This window comes from Heteronotia binoei, chromosome 14, assembly GCF_032191835.1.
Source record: "Heteronotia binoei isolate CCM8104 ecotype False Entrance Well chromosome 14, APGP_CSIRO_Hbin_v1, whole genome shotgun sequence".
In the NCBI taxonomy this organism is placed as follows: Eukaryota; Metazoa; Chordata; class Lepidosauria; order Squamata; family Gekkonidae; genus Heteronotia; species Heteronotia binoei.
In genome coordinates this window covers 21,426,097-21,438,250 of record NC_083236.1, presented here as the reverse complement: position 1 = coordinate 21,438,250, position 12,154 = coordinate 21,426,097, and the positions used below count along the sequence as shown (strand labels likewise).

The 12,154-nt window shown below is 41.4% G+C and overlaps 1 protein-coding gene across 3 annotated transcripts in view; it reads left to right on the top strand.

The window, feature by feature from the left end:
• The window catches only part of PPARA (peroxisome proliferator activated receptor alpha), a 44,420-nt gene that overhangs the window by 12,635 nt on the left and 19,631 nt on the right, over positions 1–12,154 (top strand). Inside the window, exon 1 of one of the 3 annotated variants that reach the window (XM_060254196.1) lies at positions 2,947–3,196. The exons of 1 other annotated variant lie outside the window; for it this stretch is intronic. The gene's annotated coding sequence lies outside the window, so the exon portion shown is untranslated. Of the gene's footprint in view, positions 1–2,946; positions 3,197–12,154 lie in introns of those variants that run through there. One more of the 3 variants, XM_060254194.1, reaches the window with a different exon arrangement.

The window sequence follows — 12,154 nt, the reverse complement described above, 5'->3', positions numbered from 1 at the left end:
AGTGGGGGTTGGTTACTTCTCCCCAGGGCTTCATCTACTTTTTCTGCTGCAGCACTGATGAAGAGGCAGGCCAGCATGGGGTAGTGGTTTTTATATTTTTATTTATTCAGCTTATATCCCTCTCTGTTCCTGTCCAAGCAGGGCTCAGGGCAGCTTCCAACAATTAAATATGCAATAAAATCAACGCAATTTAAAATCCAGTATTGCAAGTTAAAAACCGAACAAACAGTTCACTATGTCAGACGGCACTTCAGCAATCCATCACAGGTGGCCGACTGGGGAGGGAGCCAGCACAGAGAAATTCACAGCTCAGCAGTGGAAGGAAAAAGAAAGCCCTAGGAAAAAGGGTAAGGAAGGAGGAAAAGGGTAAGGAAGGAGGAAAAGTAAGGGGAAAGGATGAGGGTAAGATCAAGACAGGAAGAAGCAGGATAAAAAAAAGCAAACAGGGTGGAGAAAGGGAAATAAAAAACAAGAAAAGGGAGGGGGAAGAGGGGACAAAGGGTGATTAACATGTGGAATTCACTGCCACAGGAGGTGGTGGCGGCCACAAGCATAGCCACCTTCAAGAGGAGATTAGATAAAAATATGGAGCAGAGGTCCATCAGTGGCTATTAGCCACAGTGTGTGTGTGTGTGTGTGTGTGTATATATTTGGCCGCTGTGTGACACAGAATGTTGGACTGATGGGCCATATATATATTTGGCCGCTGTGTGACACAGAATGTTGGACTGATGGGCCATTGGCCTGAACTAACATGGCTTCTCTTATGTTCTTAAAGAGGGAGGCTAGCTGATCTCTCTGCCACTGTCCTCAACTATGCACCCAGTGGAACATCTCAGTCTTACAGGCCCTGCGGAACTGAATCAAGTCCCGCGAGGCCTGAGTCTCACTAGCCAGAGAGTTCCACCAGGTTGGGGCTAGAGTTGAAAAGGCCCTGGTCAAGGACATCTGAACTGCTTTGGGGGCAGGGATTACCAATAGGTTGTTACCAGACAAGTGCAATTCTTTCTGAGGGTTATGTAGGGAGAGGTGGTCCCATAGATACAATGGCCCAGATCATTTAAAGGTCAGTACCAGAACCTTGAACTTGATTCAGTACACAGTCTGGAGTCAGTGCAGCTGGTAGAGCACAGGTTGTATATGTCCTCTCAAAGTGCCAGAGTAGTATCTGGGAGACCTAGATTTCAAACCATACTCTGCCTAGAAGTCCACTTGGTGACCTTGGGCCACATATTCTCAGCAGAACCTTACTTAAAGAGGCCATCTTCCAGGTGGGACCTGGGGATCCCCTGGAATTACACCTAATCTCCAGACTACAGAGATCAGTTCCCCTGGAGAAAATGGATGCTATAGAGGATGGACTCTATGGTGGCGTACCCCACTGAGGACCCTGTCCTCCCCAGGCTCCATCCCCACATCTCCAGGAGTTTCCCAACTTCAGCCTTGCAATTCTACCCCTCATCTGTTACTGGTGGCAACCCTAACCTTACTTCATGGGTTTGTTGTTGTTAAGATAAGATGCAGGAAAAGAGATAGATGCAGGGTTCTTGAGTAGAAAAATAGGGTCTAAAGAGCTAAATTAAAAACAATTTTTAAAATTGCTTTTCTCTTCTACAGTGGAAGCCTCTGTGGCGGCGGCAGCAGCATGTGAAATCTCTGTTCACATGTTCAGCTGTTGCCTGGGGTTTGCAAGTCCCTTTGGATCAGAATATGAACATATGAAGCTGCCTTATACTGAATCAGACCTTTGGTCCATCAAAGTCAGTATTGTCTGCTCAGACTGGCAGCGGCTCTCCAGGGTCTCAAGCTGAGGTTTTTCACACCTATTTGCCTGGACCCTTTTTATTTGGAGATGCCGGGGATTGAACCTGGAACCTTCTGCTTACCAAGCAGATGCTGTACCACTGAGCCACCGTCCCTCCCTTGTCTTTAACAAAGATAGGGAGAATCTTTACATATTACATGTTACGTATTGTACGTTTTCCATTTTTCTTTGTCGTTTTTCACATATGGAGCCGCAATAAACTGACTGACTGACTGACTGACTGACATATGGAAATCACTAACGCAGGGTTCTCCATAAGGGTGCCTGTGGGCGCCTGGCAGTACTTTGTCTGGTGCCAACCAAGTTTTCCAGAAAGTGGGTGGGGCTGTTGTAAGGCAGGGCTGCTTGTTGGCTGCTCTCATTCAAATAAAGGGGTTTTCCACAGTTGCAACAGCAGCCACAACTGCTGGAGGATCGGGGAGACTGGCAGCGATGCAGGCTTGTGGTTCCATTCCCTCTTCAGGCATTCCTTTTTATCCACCCTTCTTTTTCTCCCTTCCCTCTTCAGGCATTTCTTTTTATCTACCCTTCTTTTTCTCCCTTCCTCCTGGGCTTTCCTTTGTTACTTTTTATTCTCCCTTTTGAGATTCATTTGCGAAGTGAGGAGGGAAGTACTGTGTTTGAATCCACGTTTTCTGGAAACCGTTTGGGGTTTGACTGTGCCTCCTGTGGAAGGGAACCCGTGTTGGGGTGGCACTCATGACCCCTTATCAAAATTCCAAAGGTGTCTGCAAGTTCGGGGACCCCAACAACTAATGGATAATTATCACCTGGATTGTCTACTGCTTAAAAAAAAAGGATGGAAATTACTGCCTGCATTTGTTAATAGCGAGAAGCAAAACCAGAACTGCGTTTCTGAACCACTTTGCGAGGAAGAGAGATCCAGAGCAATACTAAATACTTAATTGGTGTGAGTTTAAGGACCCACTTCTAGATGGCAAGAGGAGAAGAATGAAGAAAAGCTCTTGAAGCTTTTCACGTCCTCCTTAGAAGTTATTTCTATATAGAGCATCCTGGAAAACCTGAGGCCCCATGTAGTTTGGAAGTTAAAGCATAAGACCAGTTACATAGTTATATAAAAATATATCATATGAGGAGGGGGAAGAACTCTGTGCCTGAGTGACTTCATACAAATGCTGCATTTGAATCTTTGTTAGCGGGAATGTTTTGTCTTAAGGTCAAAAGTCCCAGGCTACAAGTGAATATTTAACCACTCTCCCAAGGACAGCAAGCAGTCTTTCTTTAATGGAACACGAGATTAGAGTGGCGAAAACAACAACTCCAGAGAGCTGCAACTCTGGGTTTTCAGTCTGCCATTACGCAGCCTGCAGGTTTAACAGATGATAATAAATGGGACACAAACCCTGAAAAGTGAGTGCCAGTATTTTCGACTTTTCTTTGGTGGAGACTGTGCTGTATGAAATGTTCGCCCCAGGATTATTGTCCTGAGTGTGGAGAGAGAAAGTATTTGATTTAAAAAAAATACACATTTGAATGTGTCGTGAATGAACTAGCATATTCATTCTCAGTATTACCGATGTCTGAGCGATAACGTTTGACAGTGGAATCAATGACCTTGGAGAGTGGTGGGCTTCCCTTTAGTGGCATTCTTCAAGCAGAGGCAGAGATCAGGCTGTCAGGAATGCTCACTTTAGATTTCTTGCCCTGAGCAGGGGGTTGGACTAGATGGCCCCTTCCAGCTCAAGTTTGTTTCTGCTGTTAACTGTAGTGATGCCACTGTGTGTTTTCTTGCCCCAGAATTTTATAGCTGAAGAGCCGCTTCATCTGCCCCTTTCTATTTGTGTGCACAAAGACATTGTAAGTGAACATCTGACCATGTTGAGTTTGAATGTGATTAATAAGTTTGAAATCATGTGCTTGTTAAAATGGCAGGGTTGCCTGAGGATCTCTGTTGAATGTACACTGGGCAAGGCCATCTTTGATGAAGGGATCGTGATCAGTGTTGTCAAAGAAACTGCTAGTGGGGAGGAATTTTTCAGTAAGTGCCATACTGGTGGTCCAGTGAAAGACAGCGGGAATGAATGCAAACTGACTTGCGTAGTATGGGTTTTTAAAAAGGAAAATGGCATTAAAAGTGTTGAATGGATAATGTTTACATTGCAATACGTCAGAGTACACATTTAGACTTTGCTCTTGTCTGCTGTTGGTCTCCTTCCTGCACATGTGATTGTGGGTTCTTATTTTTGTAAAAGCTGCTGATGCTGCACTCTCACCTTCCCCAAGTGAGGTTGGAATTTCAGAAGTCACTAATAAATGAATGGTAGGGGTGGTGGTTTAGAAAGAGGGAAAGGAGAATCCGTGCTACAAGTGAAAGAAAACACAAGATTTTCTGTGAAAATCAGCAAGGCAGTGGTAGCATCTAAAATAAAGGTATGAAGAACGGTTGGCCAACAACACAGAGCAGCAAATGAATGAAACAAAGCTCAAAATCTAACCCTGCTGCTTCTGCAACGCTGCATATATGTGGGGCAATTCTGAACAGAGAAAATGGCTTATGGAAAAGGGTTAAGCAACATCCTCTACCATTACTTTGTTCAAAATTGCAGCCTCCTCAGGTAATTTTTTTAAAAAAATAAAAAGACTGGACTTTATTGCTTGGATCTGTGGTAACTTGTTGTTGGCCTTATAGGAATGTTCTGTTCTGGGATGCGAGTAGAGTTGCCATCTCTGGTTTGAGAAATACCTGCACGTTTTGGTGATGGAGCCTGTGGAAGGTAGGGTTTGGGATGTTATAGTGGTTATAGTGCCAGAAAGTCCACCCTCCAAAGCAACCATTTACTCCAGGGTATGATCTCTGTAGCCTGGAAACAGGAGATCCCTAGGTGCTACCTGGAGGTTAGCAGCCCTAGATGAGAAAGAGCCTTTCCCCTCTTCACGGTGTTGGTATTTTTTGTGTGTTGGGACAGAAGGTTTGCCCACAAAAATTGGACTTTGTGTTGTGTACCCACTGAAGTGAATGGGATTAATCTTTACCCATAGCTGGTATAGGTTTGTAGTATTCAAGAACTATAATGTAATATTTGTAGTATTAAAGAACTATAATGTGTTTGGTACAGCAAAAGTTCTTCTCTCCCTCCTTGTTAATGAACTTTTCATGGTTTTATGGCTGCAAAATTTAGTTTTGTAACTGGCTTACTGAGTGACTGACTGAACAGTTCTAATCTTACTTGTGATCTGCTGTGAATCCCAGAAAGAAAGGCGGGCTTTAAATGAAAACAAAACAAATAAATAAATAAATGGCAAAATAAAAAGAATTCTTCTGCCTTTTATGAAATTATATCTTAAATTTTTTAGTGCTGATGTGATATATAAATTTCCAAATTGAAACACAGTATGAACTGGAACAGTGAACAACTTAACATTTCAGTTCTTTATAGAACAAACCTTAAGAATAAATACACAAAAATTAAAATATGAGTCAGTAAACGTCCTTCACCATTTGGAATGTTTAACATTCTCGTGTCTCTAGACTGGTGCAATGAAGAGTCACTTTCAGGACAGAAGTAACCAACTACAATTTTATTTTTTTGGTTTCCATTTTAACAAAGATTACTAGCTTTTTGTGTATTAGTGCACAGTTATGTTTGCCTTCTCTGTGAAAATGCTTTCTGAAACATACAGCATTTCTTCACAATCTGTTGCAATTTTTGGCTAAGAACGGGCATTCTGCTACAGTTTATAAACTCCCTATTGTAGGATAATATAATTCCAGCATATTGTAAGCTGTTAATAAATCCCAGGCAAGGCTATTAGTGTTGTTAGGATGCTCTTAAGACATTTCATTGTCTAGGTATTTACATAGTTCTGAAATAACGTAGTAACAAATAATGACTGAATTGTCACTTTGCAAAATGGGGGCTTTGCTATTCACAGCTGAATTTCCCAGCTGTATTCTGTGCTATTTTGGTTCGTGCTTATTTTGCCTTTGTCCTTATTATTCACATTTTCTTAGTCCTGGTTTCTGTATGAATTGGATTGTGTAATTGTAAGCTATGGTTTACTTATTTGCAGAACTTTTTTTGTAGCAAGAACTCCTTTGCATATTAGGCCATACACCCCTGATGAGCCAATCCTCCTGGAGCTTACAGTAGACTTTGTAATAAGAGCCCTGTATATCAGCGATATGTGGTTGAACAGGCAAAGGAGTTCCTGCTACAAAAAAAGCCCTGCTTATTTGTCATCTTACTAAATTAGTCTCTGCTCCTTATCATTAACATTTTCTGTTGCTAAAGTAATGCTTCTTTCAGGAATCTTGAAAGACTTTATTTGACCATAGGTTGTGTTAGTACATGATCTTTCGGTTTCATCTGGGTAGCAGACACAATATGTACCAATTGACTCTGCAATTTAATGTTGCACATGCTGTCATTTCCGCTCGAGTTTTTCTAAACCAGAGAGTCTCCTACTAACCCTAACCCTGTTGCCTTTCCACAATGCGTCAGTTTTAAAAATTGCTGCAAACTTTTAGTCGTAAAGTGCCAGCAGTGTGGTTCTATTTCAGTCTGAATGAAGCACATCCTTTTGGTATAGGCTTAGCTTGTGCCAAAATGTCCAGTTCCTAACAAATCTGAACCCCTCCTCCTGACACCATTGTCTCACCCACTCACTGTAATTATGGAATGCTTTGCATTTCTGAGAATTCTCCCCTATAGGACTTGGTCATCATTATCCTTCTCCATAGTCTAAACTTAACTTCCCAGGGGTGGGAAGAACACATAAGAACCCTTACTTTCCCAGTGTCATCATTGTTAATGTGATCGTGATCATACTGGCCTCTCCCCTGCACTACCTAATGCACTATCTGCATGAAATGTCACATGTTGACACCAGGTAGACAGGCCACCATGTGATCATCATGCCCATCATAAAAATCTGTATTGCTAATTATAAAATCATCAACTAGGACCCATCTCCTCACGTGAGGTATAGCCTATTTATTTGCTTATCACCAAAGAATGAGTCCCTTCTGAGGAATCATTGCCTGGACTTTCAGCTTAATGTTGCCTTTTCTTGAAATGTTGTTAGCCGCCCTGAGCCCACCTCGGCGGGGAGGGCGGGATATAAATAAAATTTTTATTATTATTATTATTATTATTATTATTATTATTATTATTATTATTATTATTATTATTATTATTATTATTATTATTATTATTATTATTATTATATATTCTTGAGACCCCTGTTCTCCATAATGGCAGAAGTGGTGTCAGCATAGGAGTGTGATCTCTTTACCACATCACTGGGGGCCTTGTCCGCAAACCTGTTTGCTTGTTTCAGCTCTTGCAGTTCAGCTTCAAGGGAACAGAGTGGCTTCCAGGGAGCCAGGAATTCAGTGTTCTGAGGGGACACCCATGACTTCCATCCAGCAAGCAGACAGACACACATGTGGCACTCTATGCAAACACAAGAAAGCTCCAGTGCCTCCACTAGCTTTCTGCTGTCATTGTTTTAGCTTCAGTCAATATTAATCAAACTACAGATAGTCCTCACCTCCTTTTTCTCCTGTACATGCTTAACTTACCTGTCTTCTGATGTTTTATCACTGTGCTGTGATGCCCTCATGCTCACATCCCTACTAGCCGTTGGCCTTAAATTTCTTCCAACAAGTAGTGCGCTATTCTGTGGTAGAACTAATATTTGTAGCTGATGTGCAAATTAGGAGACTCTTATTTATAAATTATATTGAAAAACGGCAAAACAGAGATAACCGCTTCTTGAGGCTTAGTCAAAGCCATACAGAGCAAGTATCCATGGCACTCAAAGCTACATCTGTCTTAATTGAACAGAACCTTGTAGAATACCATAATGTTTGCTCAGCACATCTAATGGCAATAACAACTGGAACCACTGGCATGCTGTTCCTGCTGAACCAACTCTCATTTCTGTGTTTCAGTAGAATCAAGTGGGCATTGATATTGAAGGATGCAGATAAATCTAAAAACCAAAAGAGGTGCATCTCCTTTATGTCACTGCAAACTGAGATCATCCTCCAGAGTGTTCAGTACCATATTTGTTCCCAAAGCATTCCTGAAACCAGATTGAAATGGAGCTCACCCACCACAATCCATTTGATCACATTACCCAAAAAGTGCAAATTGGAGGCTGTTCTATAATTGTCCATGTATTTTTCTAAAAAAAAAAGTTTCTTTCAACAAAGATTACTGTCTCCTTTAAAAGATTTTGGAAGAAACCCCTCTATTACAGAAGAATTAATAATTCTGGTTGGTAGAGCCCCTTTCTGTCACCTGATGTGATTTTACTAGCCGGGGGGTCAGGAGGATCCAGTTTGCAGGTGATGGTCTTCTCAGCTCAGAGAACCCTAAACATTGATCATGAAGAGGAATCTGAAATCATTAATAGAAAGCTGACAGTGTGGTGCCATCAACACCTGTCACGAAAGACCTACTTTTAATTCTAATTTAATCCACAAAGAACTGTGCAAAATCATATCAGCTACTTGCCCAGTCACTTTCAACAAGGGAGTTTGGTCTGGACGATTTAAATTCTGAACTGTCTTAAACCATTGTGCTGGACAAGATTCAGTAGATGTAGTAACAACAGACAGAGAAATCTTTCTTCATGTCTCTCATCACCACATCATGTTCTTTCAGGTGGGCTTGCGATATATGCTATCACCCAGTTCTTTTCATCTTTATCTTCTCTGCAGTGAAAAAGTTCCACAGCCGCCTTTGTCTCAAGCAGATACATTATTTGACCATGACAAAGTCCTAACTTAACCCACCCCCCCAACACTATAATCATCTTTCTTGTGTGCTGGCAAATAATAAATAGCCTGGAGTAAGCCCATGGTAGCCATGAAATCTTAACCTGACCACTCAAGGCTGCCTTGATTTGAATATTGAAGTCCCTTAGGACAGTTGGCCTAGAGGTTTTCAACACCAAACCCTAGATAAGGTCTGATAACCAGAGCTTCATGAGAAAAGTGTGCTCTGCTTTGATGTTAAATAACTAAAGTTTATATTCCTTGCAAGGCAGCTTATTTTGTGTAGACTCTGTTTGTATACAAGGGACATTTCTTGCACAAGGCACTGATAAGTAGTGAGTTTACCAGTGTTGTGTTCAGGATCTGACTGCATGAATGGCATATATACGTTAATGTATGTGATGGAGAGAAGTCTCACATAAACACTGTCTTGAGTGTGGGAGGAACACATAAGAACCTATCCATTAACTTCAAAGAATTATGATTTAGTATGTGCCTTGAATATATGTATATAAATAGATACATGTATGCTCCTCAAATGCATCTCTTGGTAGTCGCAAGATATTGTTCTTGAACTATAAATAGCTGAAGCATGATCTTATGCCTGGTTTGCCCATTCAGAAATCTTTGTTGCTAAGTGACTCCACTGCACACAAAGCGAAAACATGTTAACGTTATTAACTCTTTGAGCAGGAGGTCTGTAATGTGCATGTGCATATTTTAAATGTTTATTAGAATTTAAAATTGTTTTGGTGTAACTTGCTTTTGGGATTAGGCAGGCTGGAAAGACAAGCTATTGAAAAAGCAATGAATGTGCTATCAGTAGGATCAATCATATTGGCCCAGTCTTCCATGGTCTTATTAGCTGCAGGAAACAAAGCTTGGGTGCAGTGCTTACAGGCTGGGAAAAATTTAGCCAGTACAAGTATAAAGTCAAACGGGTTTTGCTAAAATGCCAAGGGTGCTGTTCCAAGGAGGGCTAGTATTAGCTTTTGTAATATTGGCTTCCTTATTTGCCTACTTTGGGGACGGCAGTATTTATTTCCTCCCCCCACCCCCAATCTTAGGGATACTTCCATATGCATAATATTTGAGAGCTAAAGCAATATATTTGCACAGAGGTGGAAAATGTATATGGTACTTTTTTGAATTCAAGAAGAAATAGAGGGTATCATGTGTTCTTATGAAGTTACTTTATGATGAAGCAGACCATTGGTCCATCTAGTTTAGACCATCTACTTCAGATTCTTTTCACTGAAGCTGGAATGAAGGGGGGGGGGTGCATGCATTAAACAGAAGCATATGGTTTGAATGCAGCATCTAAGTATCTTCAGAACAGATATTGCTCTAGAAAGCTTGAAAATTGGTGAGGCTTCCTGGGAAAAAGATTTAGAAAGAGAATATGTGATCCAAAAACAAACAAATAGAGAGGCATGGTTGTGTATATGTTTCACTGCTGACTGAGAAAGTATGAATGTAGTCTTTGATTGGTCTAATGGCTTGTAGCAGGCATATATGAATAGCAGGAGAGCAAAAGATGAGATGGCTGGACAGCGTTACTGATGTAACAAACACGAATTTGAGCAGACTTCGGAGGATGGTGGAAGACAGGAGGGCCTGGTGTGACTTTGTCCATGGGGTCGCAAAGAGTCGGAATCAACTGTGTGACTGAACAACAACATGAACAGAGGACAGAATGTTGCAATTCAGTCTCTCCATTTTGTGGAAGGGCCAGGGGATGAAATATTAGCAATCTGGGCATTTATGCTGCTTGGCACGTGAGGTGCCCTGTAGGTGATCAGTTGAAGCACATTAGTCTCATGTGAAGGTGTTGATCCGTATGTTCAAGTCCAACAATATCAAGTGCCATTTGTATGACAATAGTCAGAATGAGCAAGGAACAGCAGTTACAGTTCAATGCAATCACAAGCACAAGTATCAACAGATCAAAGATGGAGAGGGCCTCCTTTTAATATAAAATTGTACAAGTATACAAGTGGGAGGCCCTAAAGGACTTGCAGGAGGCATCTCATATCAACAGATCAAAGATGGAGAGGGCCTCCTTTTAATATAAAATTGTACAAGTATACAAGTGGGAGGCCCTAAAGGACTTGCAGGAGGCATCTCATATCAACAGATCAAAGATGGAGAGGGCCTCCTTTTAATATAAAATTGTACAAGTATACAAGTGGGAGGCCCTAAAGGACTTGCAGGAGGCATCTCATTTCCCCCTGCCTCACTATTTCTCCTTTCCATTCCCAGAAAACCCCCATAACCTCTCCTTTTTTCTTGCTTCATTCTTTCCTTCTTCCCAACAGTGAGCTTGCCTTTATCTGCCTTCCCATTTTCAGCTTTTCCTCCTTCCCTCCCCCAGCATCCTCTCTCTGGGAAAACTCTGGCATGGTGCTGGCCACCAGGCCTGGTGGACAGCAAGAAACCCACAAAGATTTGCAGAGGGGGGTTTCATTTACCATGTATCTGCCCTCCTGCACTCTTTCCTCTTTCCTTCCTCTTGGCCACTTCAATTTGAATCTCCTTTCCTTGTTTCCTTCTCTCCTTCCCACCCATCCACCATCTTACCTTTTATCTGCCCCTCATCTTCAGCTATATTTATTACTTACTTTTCTTATACCCCAGCTTTCTCCATAAGGGAGATCAAAAGCGCTTACATCATTTTGTTCTTCATTTTATTGTCACAACAACCTGTGAAGTAGGCTAGCCTGAGAATGTGTGACTGGCCTAAGGTCATCCAGCAAGCTTCCAGGACAGAGTGAGGATTCAGACCTGGGTCTCTCTCTTCCTGATCTGAAACTCTAACCACTGTGCCACACTGGCTTTTGTAGGGTGGCTGCTGTTGAACAACAGCAAGCTGCTGGGCCTGGTTGAATCATGGACCTTGTGTTGGTATCAAGTGCTTGCTGCCAGGCATGGTCCTGATTATTCCTCCATCAAAGGCCAAAACAGCCTTGGAAAGGAGGTCTTGCCCCTGCCTTTCCTTGACAGAAACCTAGTCTTGAAGGCTAGCAATACTGTTGTAGTTGCCTAGCAACAACCACAGAGGGTGTTTGATTATTAAAGCTATACAAGCTGCTTCTGTTATTTGGGAGGGATTGTTTATTATTTTAAGATTTCAGATTTTTCTGCAAACCTGAGTCTTTTCTCAGGTTTGCAGAAAGATCTGTCTTGTGTGTTTGTGGCTTCAGTATGCACAGATTCAGCCACTTTGAGAATTGATACTTAAGAAAAGATTAACATAACCTTATGCAAAGAGGTGTACAAATATATCAAAATAAGTCATGAGAGTCTGGTAGATTTTCTGTTCTGATGGAAAATGTATTTACACATTCTCCTTGAAGACTCTTATGAAGACTTTTGAATCACAGTGTGTTTGATAACATTAAAATCCCTATTTACTATTTCCCAGATACATTACAAGAATATCTTGAATCAAAAGAATCCCTGCACATGCTCAGCTATTACTGTCCATTTTAAGCCAGATTGTAACCCATTAAACATCTACAAGGTTTTAAGAATTTATTTCCTTTTATATATTTCTGTATATTCAGTTGTTTGCCCTATTC